The 16,240-nt window shown below is 44.6% G+C and overlaps 1 protein-coding gene across 2 annotated transcripts in view; it reads right to left on the bottom strand.

Annotated features, from left to right (window-relative positions):
- The window catches only part of MEIKIN (meiotic kinetochore factor), a 637,531-nt gene that overhangs the window by 512,558 nt on the left and 108,733 nt on the right, over nucleotides 1-16,240 (bottom strand). The gene's annotated exons all lie outside the window — the stretch shown is intronic.

The following is a 16,240-nucleotide window of genomic DNA, read 5'->3' as shown; positions in this document are numbered from 1 at the left end:
ATAAGCTATATCAAACATTTTTTATTTTAGCAGGTAGGGAAGCTGCAACACACTTGTAATGACACCTAAATTACACATCAGACAGCATGAGGAGGATGAAAACATGTGGTTTTCCGTTTTAGAAATCAGGATTCTTTACAACAATTATTGAAAAATTACCAAATATCAGGATGAACAATAATATTGAGAACCAAAACTAAAAAGGTAACTGTTACCTGCCGGCTTGTATTTCCAATTGCTTTAACTCGCTGGAGATTAAATATGAAACATTCATTTTTGTGAAAAAGTCCTTGATCTCTCTTGAGCAACTTATTTGGGAATCCCACCACCAAATATGACTAAGGCAGAGTGTTATCTTCCACTTGCTCAGATTTCCAGGTGGTTGTGTATATCCCCAACACCCCACTCAAAACCAGGTTTCAAGTTTTCACGAAGTGTCACACAGTGGCTGCCCCTGTTTTTTCCTCCAGGATACGACAACAGGGTGGCTTGGTGGGTAAATGTTATGAAGCAAGAAAAGTGAGGATTACCATTACCTAAATCCACACTGAAGTAAACGTTCACCACCATTTTATTGTATGCACTTCTCCATCCTAGATGGCACATTATTTGTACATGACAGGATCCAAGGAAGCAAATTGTAAATAACCACCTTGCAAAAAGGAAATGGTATTTTTAAAAACCTCACTACAAATGAGAATTGCACATTTTCCTGAGGGAAATTTGGTGTTAAATAAGGCCTGAACATAACCTTTACCACAATAGACCTTAAAAAAATGTAGGTGGGTCATATTTTGCTACTATTATATAAGTAGGTGACATGGCCTTATTCTATAGAAATGCTCTCATTTCTGCATTATACTGTACTGGCCTTTTTTGTTCTTTGTACATAGCTTTTTTGAACATGCTGTTGGCTAAGGGGTACCCTGAGCATGGCGTAAGGCATGAGCTATGGTGTGCATGTAGAACTTCCCATCATGTCTAGCAAATTCCAGGGAGGTTTTGATTTTGTATTCATTGAACTATACCCTTTAACTGAGTTTTTTTCCATGAATTTTATTAGCGTTTTTAATAATATATCACATTTACCTGCCATGTACCCATTCTGTGCTCCTCAGCTGTATGCAGTGGGGTTCGCAGGATCTGCCTGGCTTTGCACCCAAATTAATTTACTAACTTTTCCTAATTTTTCATAGATTTATCATACAGCACCAAAGTTTTTAGTCAATGGAACTTTTATTGACACCATTTATATTTGATTCACCCCAAAGGTTTGGTTAAAAACTGACCTAACAGAAAATTAGAAACCTGCAAATTCTTTGCCACATTTTCTGTGAATTGATCGAATGGTGATAAATTTATTACTACATGAACACTTGATTCTCTCTGAACATCTCCCCTAGTTCTGTGGTGCTTTTTTTTTCTTTTTTTTTTTTTTAACAGGGAGACTTTGGCTACTGAAAGTAGTGAAAAATTGTGTGAAAATCCAGGGCAATGAGGAATTACCGAGGGAATCTGACCCCGAGTTACAATTTCCTTCACTAACTGCTCATTTTTAAGAGACTCTCAGAATTCCCGTATCGGTAACCCTCAGGGTACGGAAAATCCAGGCCCTTTTCCAGGCCACTCAAAATGAGTGCCTGTCTGCCACATTTCATGCATATTTGGCAATGGTGCCAAACAAATTCCTTTTCAACTGACAAGGTATAAAAAAGTGTTAACACTTTTGAGCCCACCGGGCACCTTGTTCAAACAGTAATATCACAAAAACTACTGAATAGTTTTACACCAAACCACGAAAAGCAGACTGAGTAAAGTTGTACTTTCATGCCACGTCTGTTGTAAATCTGTTTAGTAGATGTTTTTTTGTTGTTGTTGTAGATGGTGCCAAAATTTCGTATGGAAGCTAAACATGGGAAAATATCTTTTGACTCCCCCCTCACCAATTAACATATTTTATCCTTAACAAAAGTGCACACAATTGGCTGCATATGCTGCATTGGCTGCAGATTCATCCATAGAGACCAAAGTTCTAAGCAACTCAAAATGATTTTTCAACCGAAAATGCAACTCAAACATAACTACACAGTGTGCAATGCCAATGTGCAATATAAAACCTATCAGGCAGAATGTTAACTCCAACTGAGAAATCAGTAATTAAGAAAGGTCTTCACTTTTGCCAAAACCATAAACTTAAATACGGGTGAAATGAAGATGAATCGACTTGTTACGTTTATTAAAATCTCATGCCATATTAGAACATTGGAATGCTGGGGGCTCCATTGAAAACAATGGAGTGCTGCAGGCTTTTACTGGCCGGTAAAAGCCCGCAGCGCCAACATTCCAATGTTCGCTTTGTTCACAGCAGCAGCTGTGAACAAAGCCTCACGGAGCCCAAGGGGATTTTAATCCCCTCGGGCTCCGTGAACATTTGTTTTTTTAATGAAACATTCTGCCCTGAGTGGCAGAATGTTCTAATAGCCTTAGAACCCGCCGTAGCGGGCTCTACCGGCTATTAAAGTCCCTCTCCCTTGTTAAATGCCCTCGCCTTCGGCTCGGGCATTTAACGCGGGGAGCGGGCCTTTAATAGCTGGCAGAGCCCGCTACGGCGGGTTCTAAGGCTATATTAGAACATTGGAATGTAGGGAGCTCCACTGAAAACAATGGAGTAGCTGCGGGCTTCTTATGGCAGGTAGAAGCCCGGAGCTCCAACATTCCAATGGTGTCAGGTTCATAGCTCCATCTGCTGTGAACAAAGGCCTCACGAAGCCTGAGGGGAATTCAATCCCCTTGGGCTCTGTAAGGCCTTTGTTTTATTTCTTAGAGCATTCTGCTCTCAAGTGGTGGAATGTTCTAATCGCCTTATATCCCTCCACAACTGGGCTATACCAGCATTAAGGTCATGCTCCCTTGTTAAAGGCCCTCGCCTTCGGCTGGAGGGGGCCTTTAATGGCCGGTATAGCCTGCTATGGCAGGCTTTAAAGCTATAATGAAAAAAAGGAAAGTGTTAGAGTAGGACTGAGAAGAGTGATTGAGAGAATTAATATTCAGATTACAGACATAAAAAATAAAAAAACATACATACGCTCTAGTTCCCTGAAAACAAGAATCAAGAGGAAATATGGATTGGAACCAAGGTGTGGACTTGAATGCTGATGAAGAGGGTAGTAGCAACTTAAAAAGAAAACTGATATTCTGTCCGGGAAACAAAGTAACCTCTTCCATTAAATAATATTGAAAGAAATTAGTCTGCTTGGTCAATAAAAAACATTACACGATTCACAGTAAAATTAGACATATTCACCTTAAGAAAATGTTGAAATTATTTTAAAAAAAATTCAATTTCTTTTACTATAATCTGCTTTCTGACTTGTTAAAATATATGCACAGTAAAAGCAGAAACTTGGTATACATCATATTTATGAATCGTGAATTCATAAAACTATTTACAATTCTTTTAACGTAAAGCTAAGGCCTAGCACGGCATTTTTTTCTTTTTTTAAAAGGTAGCTACTATCGATCAAAGGATCAAGAAGGTAGGTGTTACAAGTGCATTACCGTCATAATGCTTGTGTCATAAATTGAAATGTTCATATTTAATTGCAAATGTAAAATTTGGATTAGTGTTTCCCATTTGAGTGAATGTCACTCGTAGCAAACGTCTTAGTTCATTTGAGAAGGCAGGACATATGCATGAGATATGTAAAATTGTTTTTGTCTTTTATTGGCATAACCAGCAGTTATTGTAATTCAATGGCTTAATCCACAGTGGACTGAAGTTTACTATAAGAAATCTTCCAAACCTAAAAGACATCAATTCATATTTTATATGTCTTGAGAATATCTTGCAAAGCTACTCCTGCCAGTTGGTAAACTTATGGTTATTAAGATTCCCCGGAGTGTGAGCGCTTACAGAAGGCTTTTTATGTGTTAAAGGGGAGACATACATTTCAAATGTTTTTTACATCCTTCTTTAAATACATAAAATCCCACTGTAGATGACTGAAGAACCTTAATTTACACATTCTGTAAAGCTGTTGTAAGATAGTGCTTACAGAATGTTTTCCTCTTGAGGTCATTACTTCTGCTCAGATAAAATAGTCAAGTGTATGGTGTGGGGAGGAGCCAAAATGGCGGCCGGGACGGTCGCTTGATCTGATCGCTCCGTCCCCGGCTGGATGAAAACATCCTGAAAGGCGCCCCCCGTAGCCTTGTTGGTGTGGCTGGGACGGCGGTCCGACTGGGGAGGACCGGAGCGTCCGATGTGTGTAGCGGGCTCCGCGCACCGGAGCCGTGTTTCGCGGGCTCGCGCCGGATGCTGTGAGGAGCGGGAGGGGTTGCTCCTGCGGCCCCGGTCGCGCTCTCGCGTTGCTCGGCCGCCTCTCACTCTTGTGCGTGCAGGCGCCCGGGGTGGCTGAGGCGCCACGGCCGAGCGGGCCGCACTGAGAACTTTTTTTAATTTTTTTTTTTTTTTTCGAGGCGCACCGAGGTGCGCGAGGCGGGTGCCGGCCCGAGGGGCCAGAGCGCCATCTTGGACGTGCATAAGCCAGAGGAGCACAGAGAAGGGGCATCCCTGCACAGGAGTGAAGATTCATCGCTATGGCAAATTAAAAGGACGCAGGAGGTTTAAAGAAGGAGCGAGAGGAATGAGGTGAGGAGGGCATCTGGGGGGGTGAAAAAATTAAAACTAACGCTGCGGGGAAGCTCCTGGACTATTGGACATACCCCCCACCCCACCTCACCATTAATTCAGGGGCGCAAGACCGGTGTGGGCCGCGTGCCCCCAAGAGCTTGGATCTGGTAATCAGCGCGGTGCGGACGGCTGGTGCACGAAGCGGGCGCGTGGCCTGCGCTAGACCCGACTGCGCTGGGCACCTGACATGACTGTCCTCCACTAAATGAAGCCCATCCGCGGCGCCTGTCGTTTATCCTGTGTTGCGGTCTTTCCCACGCGATGCCGCCTCCCCCGGCCCTCAAATACGCTCCCCCTACATTAGGGGGAACCTCTGGCACCAAGCCCAGCCATCATACAAGTGGGAGAGAGTGCTCCCCGCCAGCTCCTACGCTCCCCGCACGCCCCGGTGGGTCCTGCAGACAGTCCCACGAGAACCCAGCACCGGACCACTAAATTAATCAATGGCTGCAGCGCCTGTTTATGGCTACAAGGCCCCAGGCAACCCACACGCCTGAATAAGGCTACAACATCCCTTGGCATTGCTGGTTAATCTCACGCTCTTAACAACGAATGTGTACACCACGCCCAGGTCTCTCAGTAAGAGTTTAAAATAACTAACTAAGTGGACTAAAAGCGCAAACTCATTGTAGATTGAGAGGAGATCTCGAAACAGCCAAAATGGCCGGCAGAGCCAAAGCAACTAAGAATTCAGACCGAACCACTCAAGGATTAACGTCAGCCGACCAACAATCTAACCCATCCCTACAGTCACTGGAGGGTACACTTCTTGCGCATTCTGCTCAGTTTGAGAAAGTACTGCAGGCAATATTGGACACTAAGTCATCTCTGGAGAGCAAAATAGACGCAGTTGCGCAGGACTTGAACCTTCTGCGAGTGGACCACCGAAGCCTAGCTGAAAAAGTGAAAACAACAGAAGCTGATATAGCCGACTTAACTCCAATAGCGCAAGGAAATCAAAAGCAGATCCAGCGCATGGATGAGGAGCTGAAGGTACTTAGGAGATCAGAGGAAATGGAGAGCAGGGCGCGTCGCAATAACGTGAGGTTTCTGGGTTTCCCAGAAAGCATGCGACAACCGGAATCAGAAATTTCCCTAGAGCAGTGGCTAATCAAGGAGGTGTTAAATGGGGCTCCATCTAAGTTTTTTTCAGTTGAAAGGGCTTACAGAATTCCGGGTAGACCCCCGGCCCCTGGCCTGTCCCCCAGGCCATTGATTGCTAGGTTCTTGAACTACAGAGATCGAGATGCAATATTGCAACAATTCCGCAGTAAAGGACCATTCAAATATGAAGATTCGAACATTAACGCATACCCAGACTTTACACAAGAGGTGCAGAACCAACGCAATTCTTTCATCAAAATTAAGCAACGCCTACGGGAACATAACATAAAATACGCCCTGCTCTTCCCTGCCAAACTAAGGGTAGTAATGGAGGACCGCACCCATTTATTCACAAACCCCGAAGATGCCTGGACATGGCTCCATGCCAAGGGCCTAGCACACCCCCGGGAAGACAAGGAAGGGGATGAGAAATGGCAAACTCTTGCTGCAAGAAAGCGATCCAAAAGACGCACCAGGGGCCAGCCCAATGACTGGCAAGCAGCAGAAGAAAGAGCAAAAGTGCTAAAAGAGACACCGTTACACATGCAAAGTCACAGTGCAATAACTAGAAAACCCCCAGAGCTGGGATCGGACTCAGACACAGCCAGCTCCACATCCACGTTAACAGGAGAACTAGGTGGCCCAAAGGTCACCCCCAGAACTGCTGACGAACTTTAAAACTATACGCACACTCCCAGTGAGACCACCAGCGATGATGCTTGAAACCCGTAACTCTGCAGAGACTTTGTGGTACCGCCGAGGTGTGGGGACACGGTGCCTCCAACAATATGTATCTTTGACATAAACGCTAGATTAAGGGATAGGGGGCGCACGGGGGCGGAATATGATTGGCGGGCGGGGCCAGAGGGAACAAATTCATACCTAGGTGGGGCGCCTGACGAAATCAGCGGACTAAGTCTGCGGAAAGATGTGAGCCCCCTATAAGAGCCACATCTGAACGATATGAGAATCCCACTATGCAAATCCAACCGGATATGGGTTATTTCACATTTTTTTAAGTTTAGTAGTTTCACAGTAGTTGAAAGTAGTGTAGGGGGTTTAATAAGGGAAGTAGGGGTTGATAGCCCAGTACAAACGCAAGCTCCGGAATCACTTAATGCACAAGTTGAACACCTGCGCCCGCTATATTTAAATACCAGCTACAGAATGGCAGTGACCAGATGGGCCAATCCTAGACCCCAGATCCGTAACACAGTAATGCACCCTCAGAATCCCAAATGATGTCTTCCCGCAATAACACTAAAAACCAGTATATCATAGTAACATGGAATATTAGGGGTCTTGGGGCGCTGAGTAAACGGGCCAGAGTGCATGCACGACTCAAACGACTAGGAGTACATATAGCTATTTTGCAAGAGACACACATGTTAGAGGGGGACCTACGCGACCTGCGCACAAAATGGGGAGGTCAGCTGATAGGCACAACATACTCGGCATTCGCAAGGGGGGTGTTGATCTGGATCGCGGCAGGAGTTCCATTCCTCTTGACAGCACACAAGATAGATCAGGGTGGGAGATACGTAGTGGTGGAAGGGGGACTAGATGGCAGACAAATGGCGATGTTCGGGGTATACGCTCCAAACAGTGGCATCACGGGTTTTCTTTCCACTCTCACTCCAACATTGCTGTCCCACCCCATGGCCTTAACCATCTGGGGCGGTGATTTTAATAGTACCCCATCTGCAGTATTGGATAGAACCAGTACCTATTCAAGCTCACTAACCAATAGGAAACCTACAGGTCCCCTGCAAGAATGGGCAAACGTTATGAGACTCCATGACATATGGCGACTAGGTCATCCAGAACAAAAAGAGTATTCATTTTACTCAGTACCACACAACACCCATACTAGAATAGACATAATATGGGGCACTCGCGAAATAGGGGCACTGGTCACCGAATCTGAATATTTAGCAAAGACGCTCTCGGATCATGCGCCTCTGAGAGTAATACTGAACTGGGGTAGGGCACGTCAGGCAGTCCCCACTTGGAGATTTCAGACGGAGGCCTTACAAGACCAAGCATTCACCGAAATATTGGGGAAGTCTATAAGCCAATACTGGGAAATAAACGCTATGTTTGCAACAACTCGGGCGACAGAGTGGACGCCCATAAAGTAGTAACACGCGGAGTATGCATATCCACTACGTGGGGAGTGAGACGCTCCCTACAGGCAGAGATTAGCAAACTAGAGAAGGAGCTAAGAACAGCGGAAAAAGCGGTAGCACTAGGGGAAATTTCCAACACCGTCCTCAAAGAAAAGCGCTCAAAATATAATGATGTAGACAGCAGACTTCGCTGTCACGACTATAACTACTACTTAACTAGACTGCATACGGAAGGAGATAGATCAAGCAGAATGCTAGCTTGGCTACTCCGCGAAGATAGACAGCAAGCCCCGATAGGTGCCATTCGCGCGGGCGCGCAAGCGATGGCTACCACTCAAGTAGAAATAAACGAGACATTTAGGAATTATTACTCAAACTTATACACTAAACGCACCTCGTGCACAGCTACACAACTTGAGGCTTTTCTTGCGAACTCCCTCCTGCCCCACCTATCACAAACAGATAGAGACATAATCGAATCCCCCATAACAACAGAAGAAATAGAACTAGCCCTTGCGCAGTTGCCCAGGAACAAAGCACCCGGGTCAGATGGCCTCCCCTCGGAATATTATATATATAAAGCTTATCTACCCAGCCTGAAACCCCATCTGCTAGGAGTGTTCACAGAGGCATGGACTAAAGAAAGCCTACCTATATCCCAAAGGGAAGCTATGATAGTGGTACTCCCTAAACAGGGCCGAGATCATACGGACGTCAAATCCTATAGACCACTGTCGCTTCTAAATACCGACTGCAAAATATTAGGCAAAATATTAGCTAATAGATTGGCCCCCCATATGCACTCAGTGATACATACGGACCAAAATGGCTTAATTCCAAAGCGTAACACCTTCCTAAATATTCGCAGACTGTTGAGTATAATGGGGGACACCCCCGTGATGCACAGGAGGAAATGGTGCTCTCACTAGACATAGAAAAGGCCTTTGATACTCTGGAGTGGGATTTCTTGTTGGCAACGATGGTGCGCATGGGAATAGGCCCTAATTTCATCCGTTGGGTCCGGACATTGTATTCCAATCCAAGTGCGAGGGTGAAGACGGGCGGGGTGATTTCCGATAGTTTCCCGATTTCCCGGGGTACACGGCAGGGCTGCCCCCTATCCCCGCTATTGTTTGCCATAGCAATGGAGCCATTAGCGGCGAGAATACGCCTCATGGAACACGAATAGGGAATAATTAGAAACAGGTTATACCACACGGTCTCATTATACGCAGATGATGCTTTAATATATATCAGAAATGGCTGTGCAGTTATTCCCGCTGTAATATCCTTATTGGCTGAATTCGGAAGCCTGTCAGGCCTTGTGGTAAACTGGGAGAAGTCCTGTGTGTTTCCCCTGGCGAAGAGGACTCCCAACAATCAGGATGCCCCTAGGCTAGGGCACCTAAAGTGGTGCCCGACAACATTTAAATATCTTGGGATAAACATATATCATAGCACAGAAGATTTGAGAGACGGGAATTTGGGGAGGGCGCTAATCTCCATAAAAGGCTCCCTGCAATTCTGGAATAAGCTCCCGCTCTCGCCACCCGGCAAGGTGGCGATTGCCAACATGTTGATCCTACCTAGACTGCTATATTATTTTGCGGCCCTGCCGATACTGATTCCCAAAAGCTTTTTTGGCAATTTAAACACAGCTCTACTGCGGCTCATCTGGGGTGGAGGCAGAGCACGGGTGGCACTAACCACGCTACAGCGCCCGCTAGATAATGGCGGCCTGGGAACCCCTAATTTTGAAAGATACTATGCAGCTGCGCAACTTCAGTGGGTCCAACATTGGATCCACAGACCAGAGCAGGCAGAACCCATGAGCTTAGAGCCTCGGCGGAACGGGACCCCTCTCATAAATTGGCTGTCATCTAAGCCCCCCAAAACGGAACAGGTCAACCCATTGCTTGCAGTTGCACACGTGTGTTGGGCTAAATATGTGCAAAAAGGAGCGGATAAGTTTCCCTACTCCCCACACATACCACTCAACTACTTATTGGTGGGGACAGCAGCCGGAATGCAAGCTGCGAGGGTGTGGAGTGAAGCAGGAATACAGACAGTAGGAGACTGCTTTGAGGATGGCAAATTAATGTCGTTTGAGGCTCTCCAGGCCCTCACGGAGATAAGCCCGGGTCAGTTCCCGACATACCACGCTGTATGCCACGAAATAAGGAAAATATGGGGGGCAGGAATTTTGGAACCAGCGATTTTCCCAGTAATTCACCAGCTTTTACAATATAATGACCAAACAAAAATAATATCCAACTTATACAAAACACTTAACAAGACTCCTGAACCACAGGCGGGGAAAGCCTGGGGGAGTTGGAACGCAGTACTCCCCACACCGATCCCACAGGCAGATTGGCCAGAAGTCTTATCCCACACCCGCGGTGTGTCAAGGAATCCCAGATTTAGGTACACTCAATTCAATTTCATGCATCAAACATATCTCTCACCAGCCAGGATAAAGCGTATGTTTCCCGATTCTGAGCCAGTATGCCCAAGATGCAAAACACCGTCAGCACCATTCTACCATATGGTATGGGATTGCCCTAAAATACAAACGGCCTGGGTGGAGGTGGTAGGGGAGGTATCCGAGCTAACGGGGCTTGCATTGATAGCAGAACCCAGGTCCTGCCTACTGGGTCTGAGAAAGAGACCAAAAAAACAAAGATACCTACACAAGTTTATAGACTTAGCCTTTTTAATGTATAAAAGACTAATAGCGATACACTGGAAAGCCCCCAAGGCTCCCGATCTGAAATCCTGGCACTCTCTAATACTACGCTGGGCTCGTACTGAACACCAGGTACTAAAACGTATGGTACGCGAGGGGAGACAACACACAGGGTGCACCACCTGGGACGATCTGGTAACAAAATTGGAGGCCAAAAACGATGAGATGCCCCCTTGAATGTGGGAACACACACTTGCAATAACTACGACACAAATTACCCTGCACCTCCCACTACCAAAATAAAACCCAGAGGACACCCAGGCTCTACAGCATATGCGCATCACCCCTATCCCCCTCTCTCATAGCAACATACCGTCAAATCCCCGTTACTGTAGTACCAGCGATACACGAGGAGTAGGAAACATGGGCAACTGCCCGCATTTATTATTTTGAATGGTGCCCCCGTCAATCAGCCAGGGAACTAACGCATGCAAAACAGGGCCCACACTGGTCACGGGCGAATACCTTCATAAGATAAAAAGCAAGGGTAAACTCATGGCGGGTGTAGTTAGGAATGATACTGTAAAATTGGAAGTGATCCGTCTTGTGATTATTGGGGGGGTTTGTGATTGTTAAATGGTTTAGTTACCAGATATTGTACTGGGTTATCCTGTGGTTGAAAATTGAACAATTTGTATTACATGACTGGAACATAAAATCAATAAAAATATTTTTTTTTTTTTAAAAAGTGTATGGTGTGGTGAATTGTAACGCATCCTTAGTGCTGGTTGCAACAAACCTTTTGGTTTCATTAACCTGATTTGGGATTAAGAAACATTCTTCTGGAGGTGAAAGTGTTGCCTATACGTATTGCTTATAATTGCATCCAGTAAGTTTACTTCCCTTCATATAATGCCTTGAACTCGTATATGATGGTTGGGGGGAGTTTTTCTCTTATAATTCTTAAAATAAGTTGTAATGATGGGCTTCCAAGGTTCTTCAAGAGTGTTAAAAAACGTCAGCCCTGAAGTGCAAGCTTTATATTTTAAAAGCATGCAAAGTGGCAAAAAGCTTCCACGATTGTCAAACAGAATACCTAAATATGTACATTCTGGTTCTATGGCAACTTGTTGCTGCACCATTTTACTCTTCGGTAAAAAACAAATACTTTTATATTGCCGACAGTGATTTCCATCTCATTTATTTGGGTGTAATATGCTACTGTAGTCAGTAACTCTGTAAACTAACTGTGTTTTACTGAGCAATACTACATCGTCAGCATAGAATAAACACAATAGTTGATTTCCTCCTAGCTTCGGAAGAAGGGTACTAGTCAAAACTAAGGGCAAATCTGTACCTTAAAGGGTAAATAAGATTAGTATCACAACACAACACTGCTAACGGTCATTCATAGTGTGTTTCTTTGCAGAACCCATCCAGCCATCTCAGATCTTCACTTGCATCCAAGTGTCTGTATAAAGTAGTTGAATGCCTCTTAATACATCAGTTGGTGTTCCCCAATGGGTCAATTTTGGCCATAATGTTGTTTTTAAGACTATCAATTGCAGATTAAAGCTTCACATAGCAGGCATTTTATAAGGAGTGACCTCCAAGGGCATTCCTAGTAATGGAAGACAGGGCCAAGAGATTTGATAACTTGTCCTTGCCTGGGCAAAAACCTGTTTGGTTTATTGAGAATATGGGGCTGATTTATATCTTGGCGGTAACTGTCCAGCCCTCGGTTTTCTGATTGAAAACTTGTCCGTCACATTGGCCATCCACCCGTCCGATTTAGATGTTTAAGGGACCATATGGGATAGACTGTCCGAATCCCCACCAACTCCGCCAGGAACCCTCACCGTGTCGATGGCGCCACTGGAAATAGTGGCTGGTGGCAGGACTCCAGCCACCCTTCCCAATGAGAAGACTTTGATGTGCCTTCCCCCCAAGCCAAATGTGGCAGTGCTACCTCCATACCTGAGTTGGCGGACTAGAGAGGAAATTAGCTAAAAACCTACCTTTTGTCCCCCTGATTCCACTACTATTTTCAACTGGACGGGACTGGTCAAGACCTTCTGTGGCTGCTGCCACTGGACCATGGAGAAGACACGACCACCCCCTAATTAACAGACTCAAAGTTAGGTAATCCGCATTGCCAGTATACGGTTGTGTGGTCACTGAAAATGAGCTCAGGACCACTGCAGTCATATACATGTCACAGTAAATTTGTTGTGTTGGACACGGGTGGGGACACACTAGTACAAGACATTGAACACATACACAAATGTCATTCTGGTGTCAGTATTCATTATCAAATTAATGCTGGCACCACAATTGTGTTACAGTCACACTGGTCTTTTATGTTCATGTGTGCACACTGCAAGGGGACCTGTACCTGTAATGCTGTGCTTCAAGTTGTGGATGCTAGTCAGTACGTCTATGTGTGGTTGAGACTAGATTGGCTGATTGAGGCGGAGGGAGCTGGAGTGGGTAATGTGGCTGTGTCAATATGTGTGCCTCTTGCATATCGATCAGATGTTATTGTGTATGTTTGGTTGTGTGTTGGAGTGTGTAACATTCAGGTGAGTGTTGTGTGGTGGTCATTGTCGTGATGTGTGCAGTTGTGCTTTTGTGTAGATGAGTGTGTAGTTGTGTTGGTTGTGGTTGTGTCGTGTGTGGGTGTATTAGTGTGGATAAGTGGTGTCATGGATGTAATACAATGTGTATTTTCGGCATGTACGTGTTGTGGTGGAATGGCAATGGATAATAGTATCTATGTATTGTGCAGTTGGACGTGTTTGTGTGACAGAGAGAGAGAGAGACTGAGACTTACCTTTATGCCATAGCTACTGTCATTGTAGGACGTACATTGGGTCCCGGAACGGGTTCTCTCCATCAGCAATTCGATGCCAGTACCCCTCCTGTATAAGTGTGACATCTAAATCTGGTCGGTGGGAACACGCCAGCCTTGTCAGCTAGGAACAGCATTCTGTTGTGGTGGTCAGCCTGTCAGCCTCAATACATCTAAATACAGTAGTCGGAACACCGTCGACTTAGTAGCATACTCAGGTCCACTGCCACTGCGGATTGGCAGTAATACAGTCAAGATCTAAATCAGGCCCTAAGTTATGATCCATTTCCCAGGCTTCTAGATTTTGAAGTAAGCCTGCAAAATATTTAGCTTTGCCTACAGAGCAATCAGTATGTTGTTCTTAGGGTTTGACTGCTTGCCCTTTTGATACATTGGATGTATAAAAGATCACCTCCATGCATGCAGGATTTCTTTATTGAGCAATTAAGGTTAAATAGGATGATTAGTTTCCTTGACCAAAATTTTATATTAAATTTAAAGAATCCTTTGGCAGGGTTGATCCTTCTCAGCTCTTTTTTGCCTTTTTTATTTTTTAAGTTATGCACCATCGAAACGGAAAAGATTTTTTTTCTGTCATTGTCCCGATTGCGTTCCAAGGATATTTAATCGCATTCTTCCCACGTCGTCTGGACCTCAGGTGGGTTGCTTTCAAAAGCTTTCTATCAGTTTTACTCAGATCATTTTACGGATTGCCAGGTTGTGATTCAAGTAAGTGAATCTATGTATCCTTTGATATAGTTGTGTTATTTGCTAATTGCCTAGTTTAGGATTGACCAAAATTCTTTTATTTTCATTGGCGACCGCCAATGAAAAAAAAAAAAAAAAAAATGGTTCTCAAATAATTTTTCTTGCTGTACATACAGCCTTTTTATATTTCTGTCTTGGATCCTTTACTGTTTTATGATGTGAAGTGTTCAACAGCTTTTTGCTCATTTTTCTCAATTCTAGACTGAATGCTTTTTTCCTGCTGTGAGGGTGCTGGTGAACCAACAATTACTGGATATTGATGGAAACATTATAGCTCCATTTTTCTAATCTACATTCGGGTATTTATTGAAAATCTTTTCTATAAATAACTCCCACTCGTTAGTAAAATTTTCATTCTCAAATTGTCATGATCCTAATAAAATACAGCAACAACAAGAATGTTTTGAGGTATTGCTCCATTTAATCTTTCCCTCATCCAATTAACAGTTTCTGGTTATGCTATTAAACAAATTGCTTCTTTCTGGCAGCCATTCAGATTTGTAAATGTCTGTGGCAAATTATTTCTTTCTGTACATTACTCTATTTGAAAGGTGTTGATAAACTTTATTAACGGCAGGCTTGCTATGTTGCAATCTAAAATGGAGTGACCTTTTGTGAAATATGCATTTGGATGGTAAGTTGATCTTCTTTGAAGCTTGCATTTAGCACTCTTGTTCCCACCGAAAAATATAATGATAGGATGTCCTTCTATTTTACTGTGTCTGCAGAAATTTGCCAAGGTCTGGTCTGAGACATTAGAGTAGGCATTTTGAAGGAATACTTGTACACCTTCTTTATGGTCCACTATTAAATTAGAAATAAAATTACCAGATATTATCTTAAGAGCATCATAACTCTTATATTTTAATTAAATGATTAAAAGTAGTAGAATATTCACAATTGATCTCTTTTCTGTGGGTAATGGATTAACGTACATATTTAGTCTGAATATGGTTGCTGTGTCCTGTGACATCCAATTCAATGTTATCACTGGAACTCAAGGTTCACTTATTACTATGCATGAAGTTTGAAGTAGTAATTCAGAGGAGACGTAGATGGGAAGTCCTCCTCAACTGCATCATTTATTTGATTCCTTGATTGCATAGTTGTGGAATTCAATGTAACCTATCAGTGGAAAGGCTTGAAGACTCCAGGACCCTCATTACGACTCTGGCAGACGGAAAAGCCCGTCCACCGAAGCCGTGCGGTCAGAAAACCGCCAGTTTGATGGCCTGGCTGCGAGGACTATTACGAGTTTCCCGCTGGGTCAGCGGGCGGATACAGAGTTTCCGCCTGCCGGCCCTGCAGGAAACAGCCCACAACATGGACGCCAGCTCATAATAGAGCTGGTGGCAAAGTTGCTGTGCATCGGGTGCAGCAGCAACCATCGCGCTTTTTACTGTCTGCTAAGCAGACAGTGAAAAACACGACACGGCTGGCCATGGGGGCCCCTGCACTGCCTATACCAAAATGCATGGGCAGTGCAGCCCATGGTGCCCCCGTCTAAACTAGCTTTTACATGTAAAAGCTGGCAGAGAGGGGACTCGTAATCCCCAGGGCAGCACTGCTTGCAATGCTGCTCTGGCGGATTAAGAATGCGCCACTGTCAGACCGCCTGATCTGCCACTTTTTGCCGCCAGGTCGCCTGGCAGGGCTGGCGGTCCAACAGTGGTGCATTCGCCACAGTCGTAATGTGGAGGCCAGACCATCATATTGGCAGCGATCCGACCACCCACTGAGTCTGGCGATCCTAGGGTCACCATACTCGTAATAAGGGCCCAAGTTTTCTGCAGTGAGGTAACTTAAAATTGCATTCAACAGAATATTACTTCTGGGTTTTGTGTAATTCTTTTTAATCAACCTATGTTCCAAGAACAAACCTGTAAGTTTCCAGGAGATGATATCCAGGCAGTTTGAGCCAGTATTCGACTGTCTGACGTAGCTCCTAATGCAACCAAAAGTAAACTTCACTCTACTCCTGACAGCAGTTGTTCATCCTTCTTGTTGCA

This window comes from Pleurodeles waltl, chromosome 7, assembly GCF_031143425.1.
Source record: "Pleurodeles waltl isolate 20211129_DDA chromosome 7, aPleWal1.hap1.20221129, whole genome shotgun sequence".
Taxonomy (NCBI): Eukaryota; Metazoa; Chordata; class Amphibia; order Caudata; family Salamandridae; genus Pleurodeles; species Pleurodeles waltl.
Note: the sequence above shows the minus strand (reverse complement) of the source record. Positions and strands in the feature narration are given on the sequence as shown.